The following is a 12825-nucleotide window of genomic DNA, read 5'->3' as shown; positions in this document are numbered from 1 at the left end:
CGGCCCGGGGGCCAAAACCGGCCCTCCAGAGGGTCTAATCTGGCCCGTGGGATGAATTTGCGAAGTGCAAAAATTAGATTGAAGACATTAACTGCAATTTTTCCAATAAAAGTAATTGCTCTTCCACGGGTTCACGCAGATTTCGTAAGAGTTGTGGATACAACAGCTGAGCCCTAGAAGTAAACAGAAATTGCACTTCTTTTTCTTAAGAAATGTCCAGTTGTAAAACAAAGGGAAACATTTGGAGTTGTTGTTATTTATAGGTAAATACGCTGTCGTGTTATTGGTCCAGCCCCCTTGACATCAAACTGGGCTGTATGTGGCCCCTGAACTAAAATGAGTTTGACACCCCAGGTTTAAATGTTATTTACTTCTCCTGTTAGTAGTCATAATGTTGTGGCTGATCGCTGTACACTTGATCATGTGAGCATTCTTTCGGATGGGACATTTTCTGAATACTGAATTTAGTTTGATCAATCTTTTATGGAATAATTCTCAGAATGAATTAGTGGTGACCCAGTGTAGTGACTCTATCAGAGAGTGTCCATCAAATATCTCCTGCAGGGTGAACTTCTATTTTACGTTGCAGCTTGTTGCACATATTTAAAATCCGTGTTGTAAGGATTCATGTTGCATTCCGCTGTTTCATTGCTGAGGTTGTGCTGCAGATAAAAAAAAAAAAACGAGTTTAGGTGCATTTACTGTCCATTACATCTCTGCGGGGTGTGAGCAGTTATCGACCCCTCCGTCTTTTCACCTCTCTCTGTGAGGAGGAGCAGTCGCGGCTCCCACCGGGTGGACTAATCTATGCCTCTCTGCCTCTATCTGACTCTATCTGACTCTCTCTCTCTCTCTCTCTCTCTTCGTCTCTCTGAGGTCCGGGACGCCGTCATTAGCAGTCGCGGCTCAGAGTGCAGCTCGGTGGAGCCCTGGGGCCAAAGCTTTGTGCCTTAATTACCCACCTAATGAGTCACTGGGAAAGTCACTGGGCCGCCCCCACCTCCATCACACACACACACTCACACTGCATTCACTTCATTCCCCTTTGACTCGTAATCACTCATTCGCTCATTGATGCATACACACACACACATCCACACACTAGCACTTGCTCCATTCACCTAATGGCTGCAGATGTTGCTGCTCCCTGATTTACAGTACACACTCCAGTCCCGTCCCTTCATCTATCTACATTCATCGACTCAGATCCAGCTCTTGGAGTCTTCCTTGCGGCGCAACCTTCATGTTCACGTCCACATCAGTAAACGCTCACTCTGATCTCTCCTGACTGAACTGACGTCTACAATCACCAGATATTCGCGGCTAAGATTAGTCGTCATCTTTCTGCCACACAGACCTGCACGCTGAGGCGCAGTTCTTCGCGTTAACATTTAAAACCAGCATTTCTGCACTGTCAACACTTGTTAAGCTCTGGATGAGAACTAATGCAGCTGCGGTTTGGCTGGAGACCCAAAACCGAGATAAGAAGGGAGACTTTTATGTCTGGCAAGAGGGAAAATGTTTAGTTTTAGCGACGCTTGTGGAAAGATTATTGAGACAAAGGATGGATTTAAAAATTGATAACTGGTGGAATCCCTTACTCAGGGTATTATGAACCACTGTGTGGTGTTTTGTCACATGATAAGTTTTCAGAATCACTTAAACCAGACTTGTTTTACTCTTTCCCGATGTCTTTAAAACATCTCAACGGCTGAATATCTTAATGAACTGGACATATAACATAAGTCCAGGAACAAGGAACCACTCCCCATTGTCATTCTATTTCACACGCTTACCTACACCGATCAGCCACAACATTATGACCACTGACAAGAGAAGTAAATAACATTTAAACCATCTTGTGACAGTTCAATGTTCTGCTGGGAAACTTTTGGACCTGGCATTCATTGGTGTGGATGTTACTTAGACATGTAGCACCCACCTAGACCAGACCAGGCACCCCCACCCCATAGCAATGACACTCCTTGATGGCAGCAGCCATCGCCATCCCAACGGTTTAGGAACAACTCAAAAAAACATGAAGAACAGCACAAGGTGTTGACCTGGCCTCCAAATTCACTAGATCCCAAACTGATCAAGTATCTGTGGGATGATCCACAGAGGCCCCTCCCCTCAAAGGCCCAGACACCACCTGCCTACTTATTAACTTCCTTGCATCACTAAAGATGCGGTCTTTGCTAGAGAATATTTATTTATTCACTTTCGTTCCATCTTAATATTTATCACCCGTCCTTGTTTAACCACTTCTCATTGAGAAACTATTAAAAGCACCAAACTCACAAACCAAATACTGAACCTGTGAGTCCAGTTCTTCAGATAAAATTACATTACCGAGCGCAGTTTCTTGCAGACAAACACGCAGACTGAGGACGCCACACACTCCGCCTCTGCCTTCACACCTCCTGCGTTCTGCCGCCTCACATTCTCACAGTAACACTCAGACTGATGGGATCACACCTGCACACAGACCAGAACAGTCTGCTCCTGTTTGCTTCCCTGATGCCGCGAGGGGACATGATGACACTTGCTCCGCTTATATTATGGGACTGGACTGCGTCTAGAAGGGAGGGTAGGGGGGAGGCTTCTGACCCAGAAACAATGAAGTGCTTTATTAAACCCGGTTTGAACTGTAAATATTACACTGAAACTGAAGAGAAATTAATTCAGTTTTCAGAGTGGTATTGATTTCCGTATCGGTCTGAGATTGCTCCAGACGTGGGTCCCTGCTCTAGTGAAACCTCTGCCGGAATAAGAATTAAGTTGTTATGATGTGTAGCTAAGGGGGTAGGACCCAAAGGGAGGACGGAGCGGGAAACAGAAGAACTTTAATGAAACTTACAAATCAAGAACAGTGTGAAAACAGTAGTCCAAAAAAAAAACCTCAAGAAACTAGGAACAATGAGGAAGAAACACAAGGGTACATCAACAAGTGGGTCACCACCCAATCCGATCTTTTAATACTGCGTATCGGCCGATCCGAGTCCCAATCTTATCTTAAATGTCCTAAATTAGCTTGCTAAAGTCTTTTCTTGTCTTCTCCTAGGGTCGACTGATTCAGATTCAGTCCAATAAATCTTTCTGTCAAAGTTAATGTACTGTGGAGAGGGTAGCTGGTACCTTGTGTTCTCTACTCCAGAAATGTTCTGGTCATCCAACGCTGCCATAAACTCCCTAACCCTCTCTGGAAGATGTTTCTCCTTGACGCTGTCTCCAGGAAACTTTTCTCTTCTTTTAAACGTTCAGTGTTTGTTGTTGTTGTTTGGGTGCAGCCTTTGACTGAGTGGACTCCATGGATTCTGATTAGTAATTTTTTTGTTAGTAGTACTGACGATCAACTACTAGCACCTCATCCAACATCCACATTGTACAATTTACAAATTTCTGTCTGATTGCCTTCATATTCCATATTAAACACCGTACACATATTTAGACATGATTTTGGTTCCTCTTCTTCTTCTTTGCTGTTTGGCAGCTTTGACGCTAGCCAATGAAGAGGTAAAAGATGTTTTGACACTACACGCTATGTGGTTTTGGTTTATGGCAGACCTCAGATGAATAACTACAAAGATCAGACTTGGCTGAAGCCCGATACCGATCTGATCAGATCATTTTATCAATGCCTGGATAGGCCCCGGTACCGATTACCGATACCCATCGGGATATCCCCACCCCTGACCAGGAGATAGAGGGAATGGCAGGACTAGATATATGCACACAAATAATAAAGGCAAAGAGAGGCTAATGAGGCAAAGAGAGAAACCAATCAAACCACACACAAGAAGAGAAGCAGGACACGAAACACCAAAAAAAAGCTTTGAAAATAAAAACAGGAAATGCAAGAGAAAAAAAGTCCCAGCTATGAGAAGTTATGCAGCTTTTTTTAAACTTCACATTTCATTTGAGGTGAATGCAGTTAATATCATTAGTATATATTTAGATTAAGATGCTACTGCGGTACGTGTTTCTGCAAAACTCAAACCTCCATCCACACACAGTGAACAGAAGGAAAAATTGAAAAACCGCCGAAGCATCTTCCCCTGGGGAAATACTCTTGTCCGGGAGAGCGAGGAAAATCTGGACTGGGGGAAACAAATGAGACACGCTTTTGTGCAACTTCAACAACTCCTGCTAAGATGCCCTTGAGCAAGGTGCTTAACGGCCAGCTGCCCTGATGGAGCTGCCGACCGACTGGCATCAGACTATGTGGCTACGCAGACGGGCAGATCCCAGGTCTTAATGCCCGTAACTGAGTGAGTGTGAAGGGCGTCGCTGAATAAAAGCACGCTGCAGAGCTTTACCGGGTAAATAAAGATAAAAACAAATCGCCCGGATGGCCGGTTAAATGCTAATGCAATTGCTTTCTCTTTGTCTAGACGGGGCATTTAAGGCCTGCTTGGACAAATTTCCAAATACATATGCATCCTTCAGTCTGTGTCCAGAGCTCACGGCGGAAGCTTTTACTGGAGATGGGCAGAGCGGCGAGCCAAATTCATCTACTGTTCCGTTCGCTAAATGACTGGAACACTGCATTTCGCGGCTAAATGAAAATGCGCCGGATGTCTTGATGGGGGGAAAACTACCTGTAATTTGTTCAGCCAGTAAAAAGGTTTATATATAGAAAGGTCTCCATCTCTCCCTTCTGTTTCGTTCTCTCTCTCTCTCTCTCGAATTCAAGAGTGCCTCCATCAGCAGTCCTCGGGCTGACAGGAGGCCTCCGGAGTGCGTTTTGTCCGCTCGACGCCACCTCCTCCGTCGACAGCCCTCAGTTGCCTGGAGACGTCGCTCGAGAGACGAGCTGTGGTAAATGAGCGGGGCTGTTGATCAAAGTCCACGACGGCTCCACTGCTGCGTCCTCAGCTCCGCTCTCACTTCCTGTCCTCCGCTAACTACAAGCCTTTTTCTTTTTCTTTCCATACTGTACACCCTGACATTAGCCTCCCGTCATTTTCTGCATTTTCTGCAGAGATGTGTCTCTTGATTGTGTGTGTGTGTGTGCGGAGGGGGGTTCATACATTAGCATTGCAAAAGAGCGCACATTTGAATTTTAAAACACGGGGTTGTGCGATGATTAAGCTCTCTGACGGGCTGGGGATGTTTGGTTCTGCCATTAGGTGCTTTGTGCTGTTGATTGTTGCTGCATAATTTGCTCCATACTCCGACGGCAGCAAACGGGGCTCAACAACCGGCGATATCGCTGTTGTCACCTGAATTCACACGAATCGACAGCTTGAAAGTTCATGAGCGTCTTGTAAATTCCAGCGTCTGTTCATCTTTTTCTTTTTTTTAAGACAGATGATTATTTCATACGGTGGGTGTAATGGCAGGTGCAAAAACTGAAACTCTAATGAAGATGAAATATCTTGAATCAAGGCAGAATATGCTTCCAGGCAGATTTTGTGTCAGAGCATCTGACTCACGTTAAGTGTTTTGTTCCTAAATGAGCTTAAGACGCTGCTATAACTCGTTACTGAGGATTTCTTACTGGTCCTCAGTCGAGTTAAGGCTTAAAATTAGAACTAGCAGGACTCCAGATGTTTTAGATGAACACAGACAAATGCAACAACTACTTTGTTAAAGGTAAAATTTATCCTTTTCATTTCTTGAAATATTAAAAACAGATAATGACTAAATGTAAGTCGTTGTTTTATTTATGCACACATGAAATAAAGTCCAGAGCAATGACAGGACTGACTGGAAACTGTTCCGTTCATATTCTCCTTGGATCAACACAGATCAATTTGTTTTTAGTCTAAAAACATTCCTGTTCTTCATCGGCCGAGAGGCAGGGTCCACCCTGGACAGGTCTCCAGTCTATCACAGGGCTAACGCAGAGAGACAGACAACCATTCACACTCACACCTACAACCAATTTAGAATCACCAATGAACCTAACCAGCAGGATTTAGGACAGTGGGAGGAACTGCGTATTGGTTTAAGGCAGATAATCAACATTTGAAGGTGATGTAGCTCAAATATCAAATATCAGATTGATTAGCACCTGGACTGTTTTCCTACGCAGCAAAAATCAGCAGCGTTCATTCCCAGAGTGGCAGCTGCCTTCTGTCTCCTTCTAGATGCCACCAACCTCAGCGGCATTGATTTACACTGGCAGCGGTGGCCGCAGCTTACTGAAAGCACCATAAGAGCATCACTACTACTGTCCACATGCTGTCCCGTTCCTGACCGGGACACCGGGTCAGTCCCAGGTCACTATCATCATTGGAGCTGGTGTTACGAGCCATGCGGCAGCTGTTCACTGAATATTTAGCTACGAAATGAGTCCTTCTTTGAGCTCCTGGAGACTCTTGATGAGCAGCGGTTATACACACAAAGAGATGCGGTTAATTTGTATTTTTTATGTTCCTGTTGGGACGTGACCCCTGTCGATGGGAAGTCAACTGTAATACACTTTTAATAAACTACACTTTAGAATCTGCAGACTGTTCTCCCTCTCACTGTTGCAGTTTATCTACAAATCTCTCGACGCCAAGTGTCTTTTAACCCTCTGAGACGTTCAGGTCATCAGGTAGAGGCGCTGCCAATTGTTCAAACTAAAAACAGAGAAGCAGCTTTCAGCTGCTGTGCAGCACAGAGCAGGAACTAACTTTTATACTTGCTCTGAAAAGCTTTAAATCCAGATTAAATCAAATGTGCATCATGAACTTTTGAATTAAAAAAGGTTCATGTTCATTTAATTAGCCTCGGCACTTCTTGCTGCACATTACTTGTTATTTATGCTCACTAAGTTTCGCTTTTCGCATCCAAACAGTCTATCTTTATTGAACTAATTCTGCATATGTCTCCCTGACCTGTGGTGTCCGGGCTGCAGGACGGGGCTTGACGCAGATTTTGGATTTGAAACCGGGGAGTTCAGACTTTTTTTTGTCAAGTCGTTCGAGCCGTTCCAGAGCAGATTTTTGCAGATTGGGGAGAGATTGCTGCTTTCTAGTCGAGCACTTGCCTGGCCAAAGTTTAATCTGGTGGTACATGTCTATAAGTATCAGCTGCAAGAGTTCAGAATTCTGCATTCTAACAAGATGATCTAAATACTCTGTTAAATACAAATGTACTTAATTACAGTATTTAAGTAGCCTGGTGTAGTAGTGGTAACACACCATTTGGATTTCATTCTGAAGCCTGTTTCAACCGATACAGAGCCAAAAAAAATTAATTAATTGGATAGTCTTCCAACTAATGACTGATCTTTGGTGCATGATCTGTTCCCATCAGAGAGACTCCAGATTAGCCACAGTCTTTTATTTTTATCGTGTCCATTGACTCAGCACATGGGAAACTACAGCCACTCACTCACACAGTTACAAACACTCCTCCACCCAGCTCCGAGCTCCTTGACATTCCTCCAGCTCGCTCGCCTCCTCAATTACTGCCCAAGTCCTGACAGGAGAAGAACCCAACATGTCACTTCAGATCCTCCGCGAGCAGAGAGCCTGTCCAAACTACCTGGGTTGTCAGTGTGGAGCGGCGGCGAGTGTGGGTGCAAGCCTGGGTGTCAAAGGTAGCGTTGGGACATCAACAATCCGCCGCTGGATGTGTTGTGATCTAGCGTCAAGGAAACATCTGGGGATTTGTACATGCAGGAGCTCACTTGTCACATCCCCCTCTTTCCTCTGACGTCTCAGCCGTATACTTTCACTGAGCAGGGCAGCAGCTCTGACTAAAGCCCTTTCCTGGAGGGGGGGTTGGAGATTTTTATTAGTCAGCGAACAACAGGTCAACGAAACTGCACCAGATAAGCAACTGAAAAGGAACCCACAGCCGTCGGTGTTAACGCTAAATATGTTTTTCTTTTAAAGACTCCTCCGGCCAACTGTTAGCACGTCTGTTCCACACGTACAAGACGAGGAGTCCGTCTAAAAATACCAACAAGGTGTGAAATGGTTTCAGGCTTTCAAAGCTCTGTTTGACTGTGAGACTGTACAAGGGCTCCGGTGACTTGCATGCTTCTAGATCAGTTTAAAGTTAATACCCAGGACTCTGCAGGCCGGCTTAGCGTCTCTCATCACGACACCTTCCTCTTCCTTTTATTCCACATCTTGTTTCAGAATAGTGTTTGGCCGAGACGTATTTAAAGCATTTCTAACACGGGTTGCTCAGCGTGTGTTGGAGGCAGTGATCGGTTGCATGGACGCAGCAGCAGCAGCAGAAATGACAAAACATATAAAGTTATAACTCTTTATATTTGAATAAAAACTGAGTTCACAGATTCTGGTTTTGTCAGAGAAAACATTCAAAGCAGTCGACGAAAAATGCAACTGAAACACAAAGACGCAACGGTTCTGCGGCTCTCTGGGTTTCAGACGTATAATTTACATCAAGCAGAGACTCGCAACAGGTGCGTCTCTGTCTGAAGACAAAGTCAACCGCGGAAATGCTAAATTCCTCTTTGATTGGATGGGTGTGGGTGTGGGTGTGGGTGTGTATTGATTTGTATTTTTCTTCTTGCGTCAGATGAAGATTGTGTCACTTGTTTCGTTTGAATAGGACAAAGATTTGTCTTCTCTTCAAATGGCACTCAGATGTTTCCCGTTTGAATCGCAGGCTGATTGAATTATTTTAGTTTTAAAATAGAAACCCTGAAGAAACAAAAGATATTTTTTAAATATCTTTTTTAAATGGCAGGTGTGAACTGTTTTAAAGTCAGTGATCAGGGAGAAATCTTCCGTCACAGTGGATGTGAATGTGTCAGATTGAGGAAATAGATGTTTCTACAGCTGGCAGTTGACTGATATTTTTGCGGCAGGAAGTTGGTCTGGGGTCTCACGCTTGGGAACTGATAATGCAACTGCAATCTAATCGTTTGGTAACATCAGCGTAGCCATGCACGTCATCCGAGCGGCGTGGGAGATGACTTAGTTTACGATAAACTGGCTCTGACTCTTGATGAGCGGTCATGATACATACAGAGGGATGGGGTTAATTAGCATTTTTTATGTACCTGTTGGGGTGTGACCCCTATTGATGGGAAGTCAATGGTAATAGGCGGTTTGGACTACTCAGAAATGTAACTACGAGCTGTGGCGACACGGACCACAAGAGCTGTGTTTGGTCTGCTTGGTAGTAGCGTGTTTCCTCTTTAGTATTTACAACCGCATGATTGTTTTGCATCAATAAAGATGGAACACATGGAGGAAAGGTTAACTGAGGAGGTAAAGAGATACAAACATTTAGATGGCTCGTGTTTCGGCAAAAGTTCTGCAAAAGTCGCCATTGCTGAAAGTAAAGCAGGAAGTGGAAACAAAAATTAACCCGAATGGCAAAAAAGACACAGCGCCGACTAGTGTTTGGGTGGAGCTTTAACAGATTACATAGGTCGCGGCATCTATATATCCCGCAGTGAGCCTTAAAAGAGCCTTGATACACAATTGTAATAAAACACTCTAGAATCTGCAGTCCATTTGCTATTTCCCGTCAAGTGTTCATCATGCAGGCAGAACGTCTCATCACTGTGTCCCGTGTTGCAGTTTATCTACAAATCTGTCAGTGCCAAGTGTATTTTAACCCTCTCCAGACTCTCCGGAGGATCAGGTAGAGGCGCTGCCAACTGTTCCCAGAGTTCAAACTAAAAACAGAGAAGCAGCTTTTAGCTACTGTGCAGCACAACAGAAGGAAAACATCTAAATCCAGGTTAAAAGGCTTTAACATTAAATGTGCACCATGAACTTTTTGAATTGCATTTAAAGATATTTCTATTCTTTTAATAACCTCTGAAATTTGAAGAACTTGTTGCATGAGTTGAATTAGTGATTGGTTGGAGGAACATCCAGATGCATGCAGAGGTATTTTTTTTCTGTATTAGCTGAAACACCCATAAGTCTCATATTCTACTGATAAGAACTGAGTCTGGCTATGTCAGGCTAGTATGTTGGTGCTTTGAGACAAATGATAATATTAGCACAGATAACAGAGATTTGGTGACTTTAATGCAAAGTGTTCATCATGCATGCTGACATTTTCTAATTGGCAGTAAATGCAAACTACATTTAGGATTCGCATTCATTTTAATCCTAAAAGCATGAGCCATCTTCTTCATTAATATCAAATTTGGCCTCTTGCATATTCAACGTCTGATTCATGTCTAATCTTTGGCAATGAAACTGGAGCCAAAACGGTCATGAAGTGTTCTTTTTTTTTTTTTTAGCGTCTCATTCGTCTGTGCAGCTTCATACTGTTTCCCTCGCCGTCAACATTCAGTGTCAGCACCTTTAAAAATAAACACCTTGGAGAACAACCCGAGACGAGGGGAGCCAAGGATGTTTCCAATCTGCTGGACTTTTATGTAGAAGCATCTATTCAAAGCTCAGCTGCTGTACGTCACATAGTTAACGTCGTGCTTGTTCCTCTTGTGTTAACGAACCCAGATCTGACCCTAAAAGTCACAGATGAGAAAGCCGCGCTGCCAGCAAGTTAATTTCATCCTTACATAGTGTAGCCACAAAACAATGCACTGTCTAATCCCTATTCAGACTCTGAGGTGGAGGAATATGGATGGATGCTTTTAGACAATTGTGATTTTCACCGGGCTGCACCGGAGGGCCACTGGGAGCCAGGGACCGAGCCTCGCGCTAATAGAAACACGGCGCTAATCCATCACCCGGTCTCTCCAGAAATAATTAAGTCAAATTATAGACAGCCCCGTGTACCCGCAGCTTAATCTCCCCTCCAGATGGGGACCCTGCCGAGCAACAGGTGGCCTCCTCCTCCTTATGAACCTGCATCCCACCACCGTCATTTGAGTCCTCGGAAAACAACGAGCGCGGACCAGGAAGAGCCAGGCGACCGGGCGAAACACGAGACGCATGTGTAATTAGGATGGAGAGAAGCGTACGTGCGCGATATCTATTTCATAATTAACCGCCCACTGTTCCTCCGTGACACCTGCCTCTGGCTTTTGTCTCTGGTTTTGACAATAGGCTGAGAAGGAGACGGGAGGAGTTGCTGCATTTGAATCGCGAGAAGTCATCGTGCTCTGTTTCTTAGAAGGGATACGACTATTTATTTGTGTCTGTGAAGGTTCTCAGTCATCCAGGTCGAGGTATATCCAAAACAAAACAAGCTGAAACAATGAGAAGTGGACCTGTAGAGGCTCTTGAAGATGTTTCATCCAAGTGGCTTCTCAAGTTCTCATCTAAAATCCACCAAAGCTGCAATTAAGCCGTCGATATCGACAAAATATGAGCACTTGTAGTCTAATTTCTGCACCCTCCTTGATTTTTGAGGTTAGATGTCACCTTCTGGCTTCAAATCCTTCATATATATACCCATATCAGCCACAACATTATGACCACTGACTGGAGAAGTAAATAACATTGACCATCTTGTGACAACTCAATGTTCTGCTGGGAAACTTTTGGACCTGGCTTTCATTCATTGGTGTGGATGTTACTTAGACATGTAGCACCCACCTAGACCAGACCAGGCACCCCCACCCCATAGCAATGACACTCCTTGATGGACACACAAAAACACTTTAGGAACACCTAAAAAACAAACATGAAGAACAGCACAAGATGTTGACCTGGCCTCCAAATTCACTAGATCCCAAACTGATCAAGTATCTGTGGGAGACCTACACAAAATTAAGAAGGTGGTCATAATGCTATGCCTGATAGGTGTAGCTTTCGGCTGCCGCTATGTCGACATAATACGTTATTTACTTTAAAAAATGCAGGTAAAATTCTGTAATAACAGTCAGCCTTAAACATACCGAGGCAACCAAGGCGCTGCTCCTGCACGCCGTGTTTACACATATCATCACACACTGTAAACTCTGTCTAATCAGAACGCTATCGGCCCTCGTCACAGAAGAACAGAGAATTATACGTCCACGTCGCAGCTGGGATGATGAACTCTGATTGCTTTTCCCTCGTCTCCCTTCCATGACTGCAAATCCATCACCCCGACGCGCCGCGCTCTGCATCCCACGTGGGCCCGAGCGCAATCAGACTGCATCGCGCACGCAAATCGACCCCAATCAGCGCCCCCGTTCCTGAATGCCACCCCTCGATGTGACGGCTGAAAACAGCACAAGCATAACACAAGCGGGGTCTGCAGCCCCTTTCCATTAGACGGTCAAATTGTTCAAGCTCACGGCGGCAAGAGTGAAATCCGATTAAAGATCTGTGAGGACACTGTATGCAAAGCTAGGTGAAGCACGTCTGTGTGAAGACGCTGCTTCGCAAACAAGCAAATTCAGGGTTGCTTAGACAAACATTTTTCCATGAATTTCTCATTCCGTTTGTCAAATACACTTAAATAAAACAGCTGCTTGTTTCATTTATTGATGCCGCGAGCCCCGGAGGCCTCGCCGGAGGGCTGATATCTCGGCAAGCAAGCAGGGTCCAGAAGAGGGGGCGGCGCTGCAGAAGCAGGCGCCCTTCCTTCTGCCAATCCATCCTAACGAGAGAGAAAACTTCAAATATGCTTTTGAAAAAATTTTGGCTTCCAAAATCCTAAAAACGTCTGCCGGGAAGGGTCCAGACAACTTCAGAGGGGTCTGTAAGTCTGGAGCCGGAGCTGGTTAACGGGAGAGGGAATAGATTTTTGGATCTACGCAGGAGAAACTGACTGAGCCAAGATTCAGAATCAGAATACGTTATTAAATAAATGAAATAAATGCTACTGGTGAAGTGTTGAAGTTATTGCACCTAGATTACCGATCAGGCATAACATTATGACCACCTTCCTAATATTGTGCAGGTCTCACTTGTGGTGACTCATCAGAGAATGGACATGGGTCTTCTGAGGGTGTCCTGTGGTGTCTGGGAACAGGATGTAGTTAGTGGG

The 12825-nt window shown here is 44.5% G+C and overlaps 1 protein-coding gene across 1 annotated transcript in view; it reads right to left on the bottom strand.

Annotated features, from left to right (window-relative positions):
* Positions 1-12825, bottom strand: part of rftn1b (raftlin, lipid raft linker 1b) — a 118899-nt gene that overhangs the window by 80345 nt on the left and 25729 nt on the right. The gene's annotated exons all lie outside the window — the stretch shown is intronic.

This window comes from Chelon labrosus, assembly GCF_963514085.1.
Source record: "Chelon labrosus genome assembly, chromosome: 12".
NCBI classification, from domain to species: Eukaryota; Metazoa; Chordata; class Actinopteri; order Mugiliformes; family Mugilidae; genus Chelon; species Chelon labrosus.
The sequence above is the reverse complement of the archived record's forward strand: the minus strand, read 5'-3'. Positions and strand labels throughout refer to the sequence as shown.